The sequence below is a fragment of the Eleutherodactylus coqui genome, chromosome 1 (genome assembly GCF_035609145.1).
Source record: "Eleutherodactylus coqui strain aEleCoq1 chromosome 1, aEleCoq1.hap1, whole genome shotgun sequence".
Taxonomy (NCBI): Eukaryota; Metazoa; Chordata; class Amphibia; order Anura; family Eleutherodactylidae; genus Eleutherodactylus; species Eleutherodactylus coqui.
In genome coordinates this window covers 212228613-212241699 of record NC_089837.1, presented here as the reverse complement: position 1 = coordinate 212241699, position 13087 = coordinate 212228613, and positions in this window count along the sequence as shown.

Here is a 13087-nt window from a genome sequence, read left to right as displayed (position 1 = left end):
GTTTGGAGGACTATAGTGCTCTGTTTGCATAAAATATGGCATCTAGTACACTTACATTTTCTAATGTATACAAGTATATATACGACAAGAGTCCCAAATCTCTGTAAGCAATATATGCTCTAAAATTATAACTATTTTTAAAATTCCATGACTGTTAAGAAGTAGTAAGTTAAATATACTGTTTTAAGGAATTCAGAGAATGTCTTGCCGATGTCAGAAGAGATTCATTAAAACATCATGACAAATACCTAGGCAGTGTCTACCAAACCAGATTTAGACTTCCTGTCTATGTGAGTGAATAAAGCATGTTCCATGCATTACCTATTCACAATGGCATGCTTATCTTGAAATAATTTGACATTGCATACATTCTGTTTAGTGCAAAAGATCATTGGCTTTTGTAAGCAGTGTGATAGTTATAATTAGCACTGATAAAAAATGTTTGAGGCAAATCAAGGCTTTAGTGGAAAGATAAAAAAAATAATTCACTTAACATATTTTGTGTAGTTATTCTATTTTTGTGTGTGCTTTTATTTGCATTGTGTGGCTTCAATTAAGAAAAATGTCTGCAAGTGCTGATAAAGGTGAATACTTTCCCTTATACAGCTCTATTATCATTGTAGAAGCAATCAGATTCCTTGAACTGCAAAGCTGCCCATGGAAAGCTGAACAGAGAACTTTTGCAATCAGACATTGACAAATGACTTCTTGGAACCACTGTAGATTTTCCAGGGAGCAAAAGGAAGAGAAGTAGCTTAGTTTTCAATTATTTTCTCTTGTCAAAAGCCAAAAATTTAAGGATAAAAAGCTTAAAGGCCTCCAAACAAAATGAACATAGTCAACACAAGTTTGTTTTAGTTAAAGAGTACTTACACTATCAGAAAACTTTTGATATGACATAGAGACATGTCAAAAGTATTGACCGGTAGGGGTCCCGCTACTAAGATCCCTGCTGATTGCTAAAATAACAGGGCTGCATTGCTCATTCGAAATATGTGCCCTCTTGACTATGTTCCTTTTTGGTTGCTTCCAGCAGCTGAAGATGGCCTCATAGAGGTGTATAGGAAGCTTCTATGCACATCTATTAGGCCGTCTTCAGCTTCTGGAAGCAGCTGAAAATAAGTGAACATAACCAAGGGGGCACAGCTCTTAAGTGAATGATGCAAGCCCCCTCATTCTAGTGATCATTGGGGTCTTAGCAGCGGAACCCCTACTGATCAATACTTTTGACATGTCTCTATGGCAGGTCAAAGGTTTTCTGAAAGTTCAGGTACTCTTTAACATCCTTAGAATTATCTATCTATCTAATTTCTTTCCATGTTTCCAGCTGGATATACATTCTGTACACAAGTCTTTGTCAAGACATGAAATACAGAAATACATTTGCTCTAAAAATATTTAACCTGAATCTTTCCATATTTTTGGTCAATTTTCAATCACAGTGGATTTAGGCCAGGTTCACACTATATTTTTGCATTTTGCTGAAAGGTGCTTTTACTATTTTTGGTCACATTTATCGTTAAAATGAAACAACAGGATAAAAAAATGATGCCGGCTCCATTTTCTGGCTTGTTGAAGAATACAATTTAGACGGATCCTGTTTTTTTATATAACAGAAGTTAATCATTCAGATTTCAGCTTTCATTTTACCAGAACAGGTGTGGAATGAAACAGCATGGAGGATGCATAAGCAGTAAGTAGAGTGTGAGTTCATCGGGTCAAAATGGTTTTCTACTGTGCACTGGCATTTGCTATCTTATAAAAAACATAATCACTCTACATTTAAATTATTGTTATTGTTATCCAGGCTTCCTGTCTGCAGATATAATAACCCTTATATTGTCAAAGTTTGACTTTTATTTAGTTGCAACCTATGAATACTCTTTATTACAATACAATGCCAAGAATAAACTAAATAACGTTAACAATAACAAGCCTTTTGCCACTCTTTTAAGGGTATTGATTAATTGATTAAGGGACATGCAGGCTATAAGATTAGAATAGGTGTCATATCCTAGCCCTGTTTATGACAGCTTAGGATCAGATGCTCAATATAGAAACCCCAAGTATAATTCTCAGGACAGAAATTAATCCATTGTAGAATAGTTTGAGACAACAACATACTATTCTGCCAAAATGCATAAAGATGTTTCCACATTTACCTTTCTGCGCGGTTCAATAGAACTCCGATTTTTCACAATTCAAATTCTCATGACATCTTAACAAAACCCTTGACAGGCTGCAATGCAATCACTGAGAGGCCACATATTTTGTCATATACAATACACATCTTCCAACAGAGAAAAGCAAATTCTTGCTATTTGTTCTTTTTTTTTTAAAGATGGTCATTTTACACAACTCATCTTTTGATTAATGATGAGCAATTAGTGGAATTATTGGTTCGTGTCAATATCGGGCCGATTTCATGAAAATCATTGTGAATCGCAATGGTTGATTCCGACTGCATTAAAGTCAAGGGGAGCAAATTTGCCCTCCAGAAGGTCCCCAATGCAGCCAGAGCCCACCACCCCTTCCCCCACATATTGCATGGGAGTACAGTCACACATCTGGGGAACACAGTGCTCCTCCCAAAAATTGGTCAAAATAGTGTACAATGGTGTAGGGTTAAATTGTAGCACGGGGTGTAACTGAAAAAAATAAAGGTCAGACATAGGGTCTCCTAGATCAAATGAAGACAGCTGAAGACAACATTCAAGCATGGGCTCCAAGGAACAGCTGGAGAGCTACCAAAAATGTTACTACTGGAGACAGCAGATGTGCTGCTTGTTTTAAAAGCAATGTCATAAAGTTTGCAAAGGACAAATTCTACCAGACGAATAGAACAGCTAAACACAGGTCTTCTCCAAGAAAAAGAGGCAGAGATACAGTAGTTTCTTGTGCTTTATAAATGTTTTGTTTTTGAAGAAGTAGGAGGAAACATGGTGGAAGCAGGAGATGAGCAGCAGCAATTTTTTACTACCACCAGCAGCAACAACAGCACATTGAGGGTACGGTGTACTCCTTGTAGAAACATGAGAGCTGTAGCTCCATTTTCCATATTGACATATTTTTTTATTTTGGGGGAAAAGTAGGAGGAGGAAACATATCAGAATCAGAAGAAGGAGAGCAGCACCAGCACCACCAGCAGCAACAGCCCATTAAGGTCATACTGCGGTCTTCAATATAAATTTATGCTCAGTTATTTGTGAGTGAAAATTGCAAGCATACTAAATAGGCAGTGGACTCTACCATGGGGGGTGCTGAAGTCAGCTGAAATCCATGCCTAGTTCATTTTTTATAAACTTCAGGTGATCTACATTGTCTGTGCACACCCCCAGCTGTGCTGAAACCCCTTTTGATAGCACAGTGGCAGAAGGGCAGGTAAGCACTTTTAAAGCATATTGCAAAAGCTCTGGCCACTTTTCCAGATTAGACACCCAAAAGTGAAAGGGGCCAATGCCATGTCTGCGTAAATCCTCATGGGAGCTGACATACTCTTGGACTATCATAGATAAGTGCTGTCTGTGACTGTCGCTCCTAACCTATGCATTTGCTGAAGACTGAGACTGGCTGAAAAAACTATGATACACCTCTTACATTTTCCCTGCCACCAATAATGGTGCTGCTGTAGTGGCTTCCTGCTTGTTTGCCATGAGACACAGAGCTGCGATTCATTGTGGATGCATCTCGGTGGCCATGGGGAATTCCTATGCTCAAGCTGCTTAACATTTTTCCTGTTAGTGCTGCATTTTGAAGTCCCTCTCCACTGCCGGAATGAGATTTGTCATTTTGGCCTCCTAGCAAGTATCAAGGAAGGTGGTCACCCAGTAATGATCTGATGATTTAATGTGGGCTATAAAGCGGTCCTTCTGTAAACAGTTTGCTCTGGCTGGTCCCACCATCTACATAAAGTAGCTAGGGTTAATGATGGATGGAAGAAATGTCGCCTAGTCCACCCTGGCTCCCTCCTCTTCCTCCTCCTGCTCTTCCCTACTTCTACCATGGGGGAGAAACATGTTGAACAAGGGAACCACATTTTTTTCCCAAAGATACCTCCTTGTAGTGTTGAGTAATAGCAGACTGGCGGGATAGTTAAGAGATTGGCATCCTTTGCTCTTTCTCCTGTGACAACAACACGCCATTGTCCCTGAGGCCTTGTAGTGCCTGTTTCAGCACACAGACAACAGAGATGATCATACTGATTATACTTAATCATGACTGACCATTTTAGTCGCTTCCTCGAAGAAAGCTAAAATGGCACACAAGTCTTTGATCTGCAGTCACTCCATAGGCATCAAGTGACCAACCTCCATGCAGTGTTTGCTAATGGCATACATCATCTGGTACTCTGTTATCACTCTGTGCCACTGGCTTAGCCTCTGTAACATATGCAATGTGGAATTCCACCACGCAGGCACATGGTAGCCCGAACTGTGACTTTTTCTCTGCCAGATGAGAAATGTCTCCTTGTGAATGCTGAAAGTGTGAGCACAGTTTCCTGGCCTTTTCTAGCACCAGTTGTAAACCTGGTTAATTGTTTAGAAAGTGCTGCACTAACAGGTTCATCACATGGGCCAGACAAGGTATGTGTGTGAGATGTCCGAGGCAGAGGGCTGCCAGCAGGTTGTCCCTATTGTCACACAGACCATGCCTGGCTTCAGATTATATGGGGTTAGCTACTTGTCAGCCTGGGCTTACAGAGGGTTCAACAGCTCTTTGGCTGTGTGGCTGCACTCCCCTAGACATATAGGTAAACATTTTGGCATTTACCACATGCAATGCTGTATGGAGGTCAGATTTCGTCACATACGAATATCTGTGCTGATGTTGAGGGTGTTGAAATGTGGTATAGAGAGGTGGAGATAGAGAAGGGGTAGGAGAGGGTGAGAAGGAGACAGACAAAGAGGACTGTCTCAAAACTCTTGGGGTGCCATGAAATGTGCCCTGCCTGCAGGACTTTGGCCCAGTGTGCTGTTAAGAATATCTAATGTCTCTGACTATGCTTGCTGGACCATATGTCTGTGATAAGGAGCACCTTGTACATGGCAACATTCTTCAACACAGGGCAATGTTATCACACACATTGTGGGACAGGAGCATTACATTGCATAAGGTGTAAGTTTGAGAACAGCATGTTGACTTTTACCATGTGCAGCACTGTATGGAGGCTAAGTTTTGTCACATATGGATATATGTGTTAATTGTGGATGGTGTTGAAAAGTGGCACAAATAGGTGAAGGAAGAGAAAGAGGAAGAGTGGGATGAAGAGACAGACATGTATGAATGTCCTGCAAGTCTCGAGGGTACTATGAAGCATGAACCACCACTTTTAGATTCATGTCCCCCTGCAGGACATTGACCCAGTATGCTGTTAAGGATACGTAACACCCTTGGCCATGCTTGCTGGACCTCAAGTTTGTGGTCAGGTGCACACTGCCACTCACTGTGTTCTATAAAACCAAGAACGCTTTATCATGCACATTTTGATGCAGGGCATTGGTAGTTTTTTGGGCAGAGCAATAGTGGATGCGAATCTGATACTGTAGAGCAACATGTTACAGAATGCATCTGCATCCACTAGCCTGAAGAACAGCATTTCCAGTGCAAGTAGCCTTTCAATGCTTTTGTTCATGCTCTGTGCTCATGGGTGGTTGCAGTGCTATTTTTTACATTCCCATAGCTGGGTGATGGAGTTCTGTCTGCTTTTCCAGAACATGCTAGAATGTGGGGTAGATGTCATTGTCGGTGAAGGTGGTGGTGATGATGGTGGGTCAACTTAATCCCTCTGTTTCCTACTACTAGCTCTGAATCTTGCAGCCCAATCGTCAGTTGCAGAGGAGAGGCCTGAAGTAGGTGTTCTATTGCCCCTGCAGAAAACTGCCTCTCTGTGCTCAGAGACTACTGCATGAACAGGGAGAGAGGTGGAGGAAAAGGCAGCAGAAGAGGGAGAAGGATAAGGGTGACTGTTTGCCCTCTGGCCTGGGTGAGCTCTCTCAGGCAATGGGTGGTGGGAATTTGTGTAACTGTTCACATTGATTTTTACATTTTTGCCGTGTTAAAAAAAAAAAGTATCGCAGATCTTACAGATAACCAATTTCCAGGTTGCACAAGTCCTCTGAGCAGACTTATTTATGGGCTTGATGTTGCTGTTGACTAGTAGTAGCTGAGGGTAGTGGCGACTAGTAGTAGCTGAGGGTGGTGGCACTGCCCTTTTGTTTTTCTACCACACCCTACTCACTGTTCTGGCAGGGTGCTGCCCCACAAGATCTGCCACGTCCTCCCCAGCAAGCTGCTATGATGACTTTCCCTGCCTGTGTCTGTTGGCTCAAGGACTTCTTCATCTTCCACTTTCTCATACTCTTTCTTGTCCTTCTCCTGAATGCACCAGACCAGCTGACTGCCAAACCTCCAGTATTATAGAGGTGGTCACACAAGTTGATGATGAGTTAATCAAGGGCATTTGATTAGCAGCACCCAATAAATAATGACATGGTATAATTTGCTGTGTGTTGCTATAAAACCTGAGGTTGTATTTACCGAATTTTAAGACCTTCTATGGACAAGATTTTCTTTTATGTACTGCTATGTAAAACTCTAGAATTCAAAAAAGTTGCACTTAATTTTCCTCATGACTGTATATATAAAATTTTGCTGACTTGAATTTTCAATATCACAATGAATATTTTAGAATGTCATAATATCTTGCAGTTTTCACTCTTTATCATACATAGTTACAGTGAAAATGTTAAAAATAATGTTCATCTTAAAAACTTGATTAAAACAATAAGTAATTTTCTGATGATATACCAGTATTCCCTGTAAGCATTACTTTAGTTTGCATCCTTGATTACTGTATATGTTTCTAATTACTTGGCTGTTAAACCTTTTATTAATATAATTACATAGTCTTTGCATATATTAATATAGTTAAAAAGAAAATGAAAATGCTGTGAGATCAGAGGAGTGGGGTGTCTTTAAAATCTGTTAGCATTCAGTCTGCTTGCTTTAGGGTGCTATTTATGAGCAGGATTTCCAGCAAAAGACATCATCTTTGGTCACGACAACACTGAAGAGAGCTGATATTTCTCTTTTGTGAAAAGGATAGACCTACAGCATAATGAAAGAAATTGCTTGTTTTGCCAATTACATCATTTTAATAATTCTTATGAATCATTAATCACAATTTCTATTAGCTTAGTTCAAAAGGAGTCATGAAAAGTATTTACAAATCTTACATGTATAACAAATTAAAGAGTTAATGATTTTATTGAAGATCACATAAGTAGTATGGAGATTATTTTTAAAGATATGATGATTACATGTAAAGAATATTATTTGTATTATTTTAGCTCACAATTCAACATAAGCTTGTAAAGTATAATAAAATTATATAATTTTGCAGGCTGATGTTTTTTAAATGATGTCTGGGACTCTTCGTTCCCTGTTGTCATTTATATTTTGGCTGGGAAGTTCATTCAGGTTGCTAATGTTGCATAGAAACCAAATATCAGAGCAATAAAGATTACTCTAGGGATTATCTTCAGGCACAAAATAAAGTCAACTTTAATATTAAGCTTTAGTGAAGTTGCATTAGCTCTGTTAGATATGTATTGCACAATACTGTCAAAGATAGACCAGCCTTTACAAACATATGCGTTGCATAGCAATGCTATCTATCTATCTATCTATCTATCTATCTATCTATCTATCTATCTATCTATCTATCTATCTATCTATCTATCTATCTATCTGTACTGGTGTACCTTGACGCCAGCGGAAGCTAGGGGTTTGACAGGGAACAACGCCCCTGTCACACCCCTAGCTCCCGATTGGCTGCTTGATGTCTGAGTAGTTGCTGGGGTAGCATTAAGAATTGCTGGAAGTGCTGCTCCTGCGGCAATGTTCCCTCTGTTGCCCTGCTACACTTCTCGGTCCCCGTACATGTGGCATGTAGCCCATGGTGTGCTGCAACAGTCCATTCCCCCTGCTACAGTCTTCGGCCCCCCCACAAGTGCCATGTAGCCCTTGCTGCCCTGCTACACTCCTGGGCCCCCTTACTCACTGGATGACAAGCGCAGTCTGTGGGATCATGTCACCCGTGCGCTACCAGAAGTGAAGAAAGCCCTTTACTGTTAAGTTCCGCAGGACATGTCCATGGTGAAGGGGGGGGGGGTTCCTCTGGTGTCCACTGCACTCTCGGCTTGCGCACGTTCCCCGCTGTGCTGCCTAAGGAGCCCGGTGCATGCTCACCGCTCAGCTACCCAGGCTCCCTACCGCCGGTACTACAGAGCAGCTCCCGATGGAGCGGCCGTTCTGCTGAGGCACTCCACGACCGGTACAACACAGCAGAAGCCACTGCTGCAGGCGATGGAACGCCACAAATAGGCAACCCACCTGCAGCAGCAGCCGACGGAGCGGCCAGGGGGTGAGTTACCCAGCTGGAGGGATGAAACAGCACACTCAAAAGCAGCCAATTGGGAGCTTGGGGGAGGGACAGGGCCATCCCTCTATCAAAGCCCTGTCACACCCCAAACATCCGGTGGCGTCAAGGTACACCAGTACCCTATCTATCTATCTATCTATCTATCTATCTATCTATCTATCTATCATGTGTGTATGGTTACACACACACATATATATATATATATATATATATATATATATATATATATATACAGCACCTCCAATAATATTACACTGAATAACAGTTATTCCTCCCCAGGAGTCATCTCAGTCCTCTTGTTGTGGTTATTTTTAAGATCTTTTCAAGCTTGAAAACATAGCTAGCTAGCTAGATAGACATAAAGAATTATATGTGGTACAGACCATACAGATGTGTAAGGGGAAGCCAATTATATATATATATATATATATATATATATATATATATATATATATATATATATATATATATTCTTCGAGCTAATTCAGAGGAGTGGAATATTTCCACCAGGACACAGTGGAATTTGCCGCTACAGAATTTTGCATCAAAATATGCAGGGCTAACTGTGGATTTTGATGCCGAATTGCAGGCGGATTTATGCCATTTTCAATCTGCCTCAAAATCCTCATGGACCCCTGTGGATTTTGGTGCAAAATTTACAGCAACTTGCGGCGTGAAATGAAGAAATTTCCACCTGTGTGAAAGGTCACTAAGTCTACTTTAATCTTCCCAAATCTGCTGGACTCATGTTTACTGACCTGAACTCATGATGCTCTGAGCTTGAGTTCGTAGACTTGTGGTTGGGCTGAGACACTTGTCCTGTGATATGTTTGTGTGACACTGGCCTAAAAAAAGGTAAAAAAAAAACAAGAGAAAACAGAGAGAAAGAGTGGAAAGAAAAAGAAGGAATAGAGTGAAGGAGAGAAACTTAAATTCCAAACAATGGTGATATATGTATATGTACAAACCCTATGAAGATTTACGTGACTCAACCAAAAATAAAACTTGTCACTGTTTAAATCCTATAGATTAAGCTGGGTTTATGACTGGTCAAGTTGAATTGAGTAAAATGAATAAAACAGATCTGAGCAAGCATGAGTTTGAATCAACATGATCCTAAATTGTAATATGTGTATTTGTGAATTCATTTTATGGTAATGTATTAATAATTTACTAATTGATTTAAGGAGGCTTGTAAAATCCACATTAACAATTATGTGCAGAAATCCATTTCATCATATCTTGTTAGACCACTACATTTAACATTTTATTTCAGTTAATTTTAGAACCTAATGAGCAGTATCTTAACTTTTGCCTGACTAGCTGATTAAATGTTCTGGCTTCTGCATACATATACATATTTTTTATTTGAGATGTCAAAATACAGTTACAGTCATATTTTTCAGTTTAGCTACTTCATTAACACAAGTATATTTTGAACTTTTGGATTATGTATTAGAAATATGCTTGCCACCTGCTTTAAAAGTTCTGCAATTTATGTATTTTTCAGTTTTACATCTGACTATATAATTCACATAGCACAGTCTAACCACCCTACACATTTGCACATATTTCTGAAAATTCTAGAAATACATGTTAAGTGGTTGCTTATCCATTTTTCACAGATTACATCTAAATTTTAGTTTTCTTACTGCAAAAGGATGCATTGGTATGTTCACTGGGATGGCATGGCACAAGCGCTATTCCTGTATCATCATCAATGTGTGTCAGCTTTAATGTACAAATGATTTAATGTTGCAGTGGCTGGGATCAAAGTTGCATTAAATCCCAGATATATAACCCCTTAGCGATTGCAGCATACAAGGAGTTTAACATAGGGAGGGGGCTCCCTCTGTCAGCCATTCAGCACTTTGCAAAATGATTGTGCTAATGGTTTTAATGATATCAAGGGGCTTGACAAAAGCATGGCAGACCTGGAGATTTTTACCCTGTCAGTTTTACATTAAAAAGTTAATAATGCTTTGGAATACTATATACTCCCCTACCTCAAAAAACGAATACAATTTATTTGAATGAATTATATAAGCAAATAAAGCATTATTGTCACATTATTGTCCCCAAATTTAAATGAAGTTCAGAAAAATTTAGTAAAATACAAATTCCCCATAAATATAAATTTTTCCATTCCAAAATGTTTTTAAAAAGTAGAAAAAATATACAATACAGCTGTAATGATAACAATCTGTAGAAAAAAAATGTCATCATACATGGCATGAATTAAAAAAGTGCAAACATCAGTGGCAGAATTACTGTTTTTGCCATTACCCCTGTAAAAAAAAACTAATAAAAGTTTAACAACAAATTTTATGTTTCACAAAATAATGCAATATATAATACTTCCAGTCTGACAAGAAAAAAAGCTTTCATATATGCACACGGGCGGGCCGGATTTCGACCCCGTGCTCAGTGGCATGCCTGTATTTTCTTCTTTTCTGTATCGAGGATGGTCCACATGGCTCGCCGTCAGACATGCGCAGTACAGATTTTTTTAAAAACTCCTGCTTTTCCTGTGGAATCCATGGCTGTCCACAATGTCAATTGCGGATGGGCCGTGGGTCAGACGGCTTCCATTGACTTCAATGGATGCCGTCCATGTGGAATTCGCAGGAAAATGGAGCATGTTGTGATTTTTCCTCTGCAAGTGGAAACTGCAATAGGTTTCCACTCCGGTGCATGAAGATTCACTTTTGCATTAATGCTATGGGTGGTATTTGCTGCAGAATCTGGAGATGGTCACCTACTCCGGATTCTGGAATTGAAATCCACCCGTGTGCATTCACCCTTAGAGTTGAAGCAAAAAGTTGAAGGATTGCCAACCCCACTAGTGTTTCAGCCATTTTTGATGAAAGAAAACAGATATTTGTGGCATCAGTTGGCAGAAACAGCACATGTACAAATCAGTGATTTGTGTACAGGCAGCTGCCACATCAATGGGCTATTTTCTTTAATTAATAATAATGCTCTATCTGATAAAAGAAAAATAGTTGATTACTCCAGCGTTGCTTATGGCAGGCTGTGTAACTGTAAGTTTCATGTCACTCCTATTTCATTTACAGCTTCTTCACAGTACACACGTAAGGGACAGATAGATCCTACTCTGTCTGCCGCCACCACTGCTGCTAATTGGGGTGTCATGCACAGTGTACCTATTTTTAGCCACATAGCGCAGTGCAGCAATTTCCCAAGCGCAGAGGAATTGGCTGGATGCTGAATCCCAGTATAGATGGTCAATCTAATGCAAAAAGTCCCACCTGCTTCCTGTACAGAAGCACTGCGCCACTCACCAAGTGTGTCTGAAGTAGGTGTCATCACAGGGAAGGTCTGCATTCTGAGCACCTCTGCGATTGGCTGACACTTAATTATTCACAAGCATCTGCCCATCTCACAGAAGGGACAAAAGGTTTCAATAATAACTTGAGAAAGACCCTATGAACCCTCCATGTAGCTGGCAAATCAAGTTGATAAGTGAACGGATTTACTACACACGTGATGACAAAGGGACCCACGTAACTTGGTGCCAGTTTCAATGACGGAACCTTCAATTTGAGATTTCTAGAAGACAAATATACCTTCTGTCCAACCCTGTATGGTTCAGATACTGACAGACTCCTCCCACTCACAACTGCATACAAGCCCCCATTGCTTCCATATTCTTCTGTACTTCTTTCCATACTTCCTGCAGCGCATCTGTGGTGACATCAGCTGCAGGACAGGCAGACTAAGTAGAAATAGCTGTAAGAAAGCGAAGATGCTGACCATATATGCAACGGAATGGAGATACTCCAGTGGAAGAACAAGTACGGTTGTTTAGCGCAAACTTTGCCAACGGCAGGAATTCTGCCCACTGATGAGCCTTTTCGCTAGCAAGCAACCGTAAATATTGCACTAAGTCCTGGTTCTTCCGCTCAGTCTGACTATTAGTTAGCGGGTGGAATGCTGACGAGAAGGAAAGCGACATTCCCAGGTTCCTACAGAAAGCTTGCCAGAATTGCGCAACAAACTGAACCCCGCAATCAGATACAATGTTCTCGGGAACCCCATGTAGACGAATGATTTCTTTTACAAAAATCTTGGCAAACTTTATAGCAGAAGGTAGCTTCTTTAGCGCCACAAAATGTGCCATTTTTAAGAAGCGGTCCACAATAACCAGGATTGTTTTGAATTTCTGAGACTCAGGTAGATCGGTGATAAAATCTACCGATAGATGCGACCACGGACGAGACAGCACCAGTAACGGTCTCAGGGGCCCCTCCAGACGCCGACGACGACTTTTACAGTGTGCACAGACAGAGCATCCCTTAACAAAGTCACGGATCTCCTGAGACATGCCTGGCCACCAGTAGTGTCTAGAACAAAGATCCAGAGTCCCCCGAGCCCCCAGATGACTTGCGAGAACAGATGAGTGAGACTCTTCAGAGACGCAAGGTGTCTGGCACAAACCATCTGCCCTCTGGCACCCCAGAGGGAGCATCCTGCTGACAACTCCTTAGACAAGGAATGAGATCAGATTATACAGCTGTCACCACCACCCCAGGTGCCCAGATTTTCTCCGGAGCCGCTGTCTCACTTTTTGGCGAACTGAAACTCCATGAGAGGGTGTCTGCCTTCCCGTTCTTCTCCCCT